Raw genomic sequence first — 7,804 nt, 5'->3', positions numbered from 1 at the left:
CGAAGGATAAAATGCAATAAAAATACAACAGCTTTTCCATCATATAACAGGAATAATTGCAACCAGTATGAAACTTATGGTGATTTCTGCGTTCCGAGCAACCTAGGCTTCACCCTAGGGCGTTGCACCAACAGATTGAATAGTTAGGGCCTTAGAAGTCAACGCCCGAACCATAAAATGCAAAAAAAATACAACAGTGTTTCCATCATATAACAGGAATAATTGCAACCAGTTTGAAAGTGATGGCCAATTCTACGTTCCGGGCAACCTAGACTTCACTCTAGGGCGTTGCTCCACCAGATCCAATAGTTAGTGCCTTAGAAGTCAACGCCAGAAGCATAACATACAATATAAATACAACAGTTTTTCCATCGTATAAAACGAATAATTGCAACCAGTATGAAACTTATGGTCCTTTCTACTTTCCGAGCACCCTAGGCTTCACCCTAGGGCGTTCCTCCAACGGATTGAATAGTTAGGGCCTTAGAAGTCAACTCCTGATCCATAAAATGCAAAAAAAATACAGCAGTGTTTCCATCATATAACAGGTATAATTGCAACCAGTTTGAAATTGATGGCCAACTCTACGTTCCGGGCAACCTAGGCATCACTCTATTGCGTTGCTCCACCAGATCGAATAGTTAGTGCCTTAGAAGTCAACGCCAGAAGCATAAAATACAATATAAATACAACAGTTTTTCCATCGTATAAAACGAATAATTGCAACCTGTATGAAACTTATGGATCTTTCTACTTTCCGAGCAACCTAGGCTTGACCCTAGGGCGTTGCTCCAACAGATTGAATAGTTAGGGCCTTACAAGTCAACGCCCGAACCATAAAATGCAAAAAAAATACAACAGTGTTTCCATCATATATCAGGAATAATTGCAACCAGTTTGAAAGTAATGGCCAATTCTACGTTCCGGGCAACCTAGGTTTCACTCCAGGGCGTTGCTCCACCAGACCGAATAGTTACGGCCTAAGAAGTCAACGCCAGAAGCATAAAATACGATATAAATACAACAGCTTTTCCATCGTATAAAATGAATAATTGCAACCAGTACGAAATTTATGGTCATTTCTACTTTCCGTGCAAGCTAGTCTTCACCCTAGGGCGTTGGTCCAACAGATTGAATAGTTAGGGCCTTAGAAGTCAACGCCCGAAGCATAAAATGCAATAAAAATACAACAGTGTATCCATCATATAACAGGAATAATTGCAACCAGTTTGAAAGTGATGGCCAATTCTACGTTCCGGGCAACCTAGGCTTAATTCTATGGCGTTGCTCCACCAGACCGGATAGTTACGGCCTAAGAAGTCAACGCCAGAAGCATAAAATACGATATAAATACAACAGCTTTTCCATCGTATAAAACGAATAATTGCAACCAGTATGAAACTTATGGTGATTTCTACTTTCCGAGCAAGCTAGGCTTCACCCTAGGGCGTTGCTCCACCAGATCGAATGGTTAATGCCTTAGAAGTCTACGCCAGAAGCATAAAATACGATATAAATACAACAGCTTTTCCATCGTATAAAACGAATAATTGCAACCAGTATGAAACTTATGGTCATTTCTACTTTCCGAGCAAGCTAGGCTTCACCCTAGGGCGTTGGTCCTACAGATTGAATAGTTAGGGCCTTAGAAGTCAACGCCCGAACCATAAAATGCAAAAAAAATGCAACAGTGTTTCCAGCATATAACAGGAGTAATTGCAACCAGTTTGAAAGTGATGGCCAATTCTACGTTCCGGGCAACCTATGTTTCACTCCAGGGCGTTCTTCCACCAGACCGAATAGTTACGGCCTATGAAGTCAACGCCAGAAGCATAAAAAACGATATAAATACAACAGCTTTTCCATCGTATAAAACGAATAATAGCAGCCAGTGTGAAAGTAATGGTCATTTCTACGTTCCGAGCACCCTAGGCGTCACTCTAGGGCGTTGCTCCACCACATCTAATAGCTACGGCCTTAGAAGTCAACGGCAGAGGCATAAAATACAATATAAATACAACAGCGTTTCCATCGTATAAAACGAATAATTGCAAGCAGTGTGAAAGTTATGGTCATTTCTACATTCCGAGCAACCTAGGCTTCACTCTAGGGCGTTGCTCCACCAGATTGAATAGTTAGGGTCTTAGAAGTCAACGCCCGAAGCATAAAATGCAATAAAAATACAACAGTGTTTCCATCATATAACAGGAATAATTGCAACCAGTTTGAAAGTGATGTCCAATTCTACGTTCCGGGCAACCTAGGCTTCACTCTAGGGCGTTGCTCCACCAGATCGATTAGTTAGTGCCTTAGAAGTCAGCGCCAGAAGCATAAAATACAATATAAATACAACAGCTTTTCCATCGTAAACAACGAATAATTGCAACCAGTATGAAACTTATGGTCATTTCTACTTCCCGAGCAACCTAGGCTTCACCCTAGATCGTTGCTCCAACAGATTGAATGGTTAGGGCCTTAGAAGTCAACGGCCGAACCATAAAATGCAGAAAAAATACAACAGTGTTTCCATCATATATCAGGAATAATTGCAACCAGTTTGAAAGTGATGGCCAATTCTACGTTCCGGGCAACCTAGGTTTCACTCCAGGGCGTTGCTCCACCAGACCGAATAGTTACGGCCTAAGAAGTCAACGCCAGAAGCATAAAATACGATATAAATACAACAGCTTTTCCATCGTACAAAACGAATAATTGCAACCTGTATGAAACTTATGGATCTTTCTACTTTCCGAGCAACCTAGGCTTGACCCTAGGGCGTTGCTCCAACAGATTGAATAGTTAGGGCCTTACAAGTCAACGCCCGAACCATAAAATGCAAAAAAAATACAACAGTGTTTCCATCATATAACAGGAATAATTGCAACCAGTTTGAAAGTGATGTCCAATTCTACGTTCCGGGCAACCTAGGCTTCACTCTAGGGCGTTGCTCCACCAGATCGATTAGTTAGTGCCTTAGAAGTCAGCGCCAGAAGCATAAAATACAATATAAATACAACAGCTTTTCCATCGTAAACAACGAATAATTGCAACCAGTATGAAACTTATGGTCATTTCTACTTCCCGAGCAACCTAGGCTTCACTCTAGGGCGTTGCTCCACCAGATCGAATAGTTAGGGCCTTAGAAGCCAACGCCCGAAGCATTAAATACAAAATAAATAGAACAGTTTTTCCATAGTATAAAACGAATAATTGCTACCAGTGTAAAAGTTATGGTTTTTTCTACGTTCCGGGGAGCCTAGGCTTCACGCTAGGCCGTTGTTCCACCAGATTGAATAGTTAGGGCCTTAGAAGTCAATGCCCGAAGGATAAAATGCAATAAAAATACAACAGCTTTTCCATCATATAACAGGAATAATTGCAACCAGTATGAAACTTATGGTGATTTCTGCGTTCCGAGCAACCTAGGCTTCACCCTAGGGCGTTGCACCAACAGATTGAATAGTTAGGGCCTTAGAAGTCAACGCCCGAACCATAAAATGCAAAAAAAATACAACAGTGTTTCCATCATATAACAGGAATAATTGCAACCAGTTTGAAAGTGATGGCCAATTCTACGTTCCGGGCAACCTAGACTTCACTCTAGGGCGTTGCTCCACCAGATCCAATAGTTAGTGCCTTAGAAGTCAACGCCAGAAGCATAACATACAATATAAATACAACAGTTTTTCCATCGTATAAAACGAATAATTGCAACCAGTATGAAACTTATGGTCCTTTCTACTTTCCGAGCACCCTAGGCTTCACCCTAGGGCGTTCCTCCAACGGATTGAATAGTTAGGGCCTTAGAAGTCAACTCCTGATCCATAAAATGCAAAAAAAATACAGCAGTGTTTCCATCATATAACAGGTATAATTGCAACCAGTTTGAAATTGATGGCCAACTCTACGTTCCGGGCAACCTAGGCATCACTCTATTGCGTTGCTCCACCAGATCGAATAGTTAGTGCCTTAGAAGTCAACGCCAGAAGCATAAAATACAATATAAATACAACAGTTTTTCCATCGTATAAAACGAATAATTGCAACCTGTATGAAACTTATGGATCTTTCTACTTTCCGAGCAACCTAGGCTTGACCCTAGGGCGTTGCTCCAACAGATTGAATAGTTAGGGCCTTACAAGTCAACGCCCGAACCATAAAATGCAAAAAAAATACAACAGTGTTTCCATCATATATCAGGAATAATTGCAACCAGTTTGAAAGTAATGGCCAATTCTACGTTCCGGGCAACCTAGGTTTCACTCCAGGGCGTTGCTCCACCAGACCGAATAGTTACGGCCTAAGAAGTCAACGCCAGAAGCATAAAATACGATATAAATACAACAGCTTTTCCATCGTATAAAATGAATAATTGCAACCAGTACGAAATTTATGGTCATTTCTACTTTCCGTGCAAGCTAGTCTTCACCCTAGGGCGTTGGTCCAACAGATTGAATAGTTAGGGCCTTAGAAGTCAACGCCCGAAGCATAAAATGCAATAAAAATACAACAGTGTATCCATCATATAACAGGAATAATTGCAACCAGTTTGAAAGTGATGGCCAATTCTACGTTCCGGGCAACCTAGGCTTAATTCTATGGCGTTGCTCCACCAGACCGGATAGTTACGGCCTAAGAAGTCAACGCCAGAAGCATAAAATACGATATAAATACAACAGCTTTTCCATCGTATAAAACGAATAATTGCAACCAGTATGAAACTTATGGTGATTTCTACTTTCCGAGCAAGCTAGGCTTCACCCTAGGGCGTTGCTCCACCAGATCGAATGGTTAATGCCTTAGAAGTCTACGCCAGAAGCATAAAATACGATATAAATACAACAGCTTTTCCATCGTATAAAACGAATAATTGCAACCAGTATGAAACTTATGGTCATTTCTACTTTCCGAGCAAGCTAGGCTTCACCCTAGGGCGTTGGTCCTACAGATTGAATAGTTAGGGCCTTAGAAGTCAACGCCCGAACCATAAAATGCAAAAAAAATGCAACAGTGTTTCCAGCATATAACAGGAGTAATTGCAACCAGTTTGAAAGTGATGGCCAATTCTACGTTCCGGGCAACCTATGTTTCACTCCAGGGCGTTCTTCCACCAGACCGAATAGTTACGGCCTATGAAGTCAACGCCAGAAGCATAAAAAACGATATAAATACAACAGCTTTTCCATCGTATAAAACGAATAATAGCAGCCAGTGTGAAAGTAATGGTCATTTCTACGTTCCGAGCACCCTAGGCGTCACTCTAGGGCGTTGCTCCACCACATCTAATAGCTACGGCCTTAGAAGTCAACGGCAGAGGCATAAAATACAATATAAATACAACAGCGTTTCCATCGTATAAAACGAATAATTGCAAGCAGTGTGAAAGTTATGGTCATTTCTACATTCCGAGCAACCTAGGCTTCACTCTAGGGCGTTGCTCCACCAGATTGAATAGTTAGGGTCTTAGAAGTCAACGCCCGAAGCATAAAATGCAATAAAAATACAACAGTGTTTCCATCATATAACAGGAATAATTGCAACCAGTTTGAAAGTGATGTCCAATTCTACGTTCCGGGCAACCTAGGCTTCACTCTAGGGCGTTGCTCCACCAGATCGATTAGTTAGTGCCTTAGAAGTCAGCGCCAGAAGCATAAAATACAATATAAATACAACAGCTTTTCCATCGTAAACAACGAATAATTGCAACCAGTATGAAACTTATGGTCATTTCTACTTCCCGAGCAACCTAGGCTTCACCCTAGATCGTTGCTCCAACAGATTGAATGGTTAGGGCCTTAGAAGTCAACGGCCGAACCATAAAATGCAGAAAAAATACAACAGTGTTTCCATCATATATCAGGAATAATTGCAACCAGTTTGAAAGTGATGGCCAATTCTACGTTCCGGGCAACCTAGGTTTCACTCCAGGGCGTTGCTCCACCAGACCGAATAGTTACGGCCTAAGAAGTCAACGCCAGAAGCATAAAATACGATATAAATACAACAGCTTTTCCATCGTATAAAATGAATAATTGCAACCAGTACGAAATTTATGGTCATTTCTACTTTCCGAGCAAGCTAGGCTTCAGCCTAGGGCGATGGTCCAACAGATTGAATAGTTAGGGCCTTAGAAGTCAACGCCCGAAGCATAAAATGCAATAAAAATACAACAGTGTATCCATCATATAACAGGAATAATTGCAAGCAGTTTGAAAGTGATGGCCAATTCTACGTTCCGGGCAACCTAGGCTTCACTCTAGAGCGTTGCTCCACCAGATCGAATAGTTAGTGCCTTAGAAGTCTACGCCAGAAGCATAAAATACAATATAAATACAACAGCTTTTCCATCGTATAAAACGAATAATTGCACCCAGTATGAAACTCATGGTCATTTCTACTTTCGAAGCAACCTAGGCTTCACCCTAGGGCGTTGCTCCAACAGATTGAATAGTTAGTACCTTAGAAGTCAACGCCCGAACCATAAAATGCAAAAAAAATACAACAGTGTATCCATCATATAACAGGTATAATTGCAAGCAAATTGAAAGTGATGGCCAATTCTACGTTCCGGGCAACCTAGGCTTCGGTCTAGGGCGTTGCTTCACCAGATCGAACAGATAGTGCCTTAGAAGTCTATGCCAGAAGCATAAAATACAATATATATACAACAGTTTTTCCATCTTATAAAACGATTAATTGCACCCAGTATGAAACTTATGGTCATTTCTACTTTCCGAGCATCCTAGGCTTCACCCTAGGTCGTTGCTCCAACAGATTGAATAGTTAGGACCTTAGAAGTCAACGCCCGAACCATAAAATGCAAAAAAAATACAACTGTGTTTCCATCATATAACAGGAATAATTGCAACCAGTTTGAAAGTGATAGGCAATTCTACGTTCCGGGCAACCTAGACTTCACTCCAGGGCGTTGCTCCACCAGACCGAATAGTTACGGCCTAAGAAGTCAACGCCAGAAGCATAAAATACGATATAAATACAACAGCTTTTCCATCGTATAAAACGAATAATTGCAACCAGTATGAAACTTATGGACATTTCTACTTTCCGAGCAAGCTAGGCTTCACCCTAGGGCGTTGCTCCAACAGATTGAATAGTTAGGGCCTTAGAAGTCAAAGGCCGAAGCATAAAATGCAATAAAAATACAACAGTGTATCCATCATATAACAGGAATAATTGCAACCAGTTTGAAAGTGATGGCCAATTCTACGTTCCAGGCAACCTAGGCTTCACTCTAGGGCGTTGTTCCACCAGATCGAATAGTTAGGGCCTAAGAAGTCAACGCCAGAAGCATAAAATACAATATAAATATAACAGTTTTTCCATAGTATAAAACGAATACTTGCTACCAGTGTAAAAGTTATGGTTATTTCTACGTTCCGGGCAACCTAGGCTTCATCCTAGGCCGTTCTTCCACCAGATCGAATAGTTAGGGCCTAAGAAGGGAACGCCAGAAGCATAAAATACAATATAAATACAACAGTTTTTCCATCGTATAAAACGAATAATTGCAACCAGTATGAAACTTATGGTCATTTCTACTTTCCGAGCAAGCTAGGCTTTACCCTAGGGCGTTACTCCAACAGATTGAATAGTTTGGGCCTTAGAAGTCAACGCCAGAACCATAAAATGCAAAAAAAATACAACAGTGTTTCCATCATATATCAGGAATAATTGCAACCAGTTTGAAAGTGATGGCCAATTCTACGTTCCGGGCAACCGAGGCTTCACTCTAGGGCGTTGCTCCACCAGATGAAACAGTTAGGGCCTTAGAAGTCAACGCCCA

This window comes from Calliopsis andreniformis, unplaced genomic scaffold (assembly GCF_051401765.1).
Source record: "Calliopsis andreniformis isolate RMS-2024a unplaced genomic scaffold, iyCalAndr_principal scaffold0004, whole genome shotgun sequence".
Taxonomy (NCBI): domain Eukaryota; kingdom Metazoa; phylum Arthropoda; class Insecta; order Hymenoptera; family Andrenidae; genus Calliopsis; species Calliopsis andreniformis.
Note: the sequence above shows the minus strand (reverse complement) of the source record.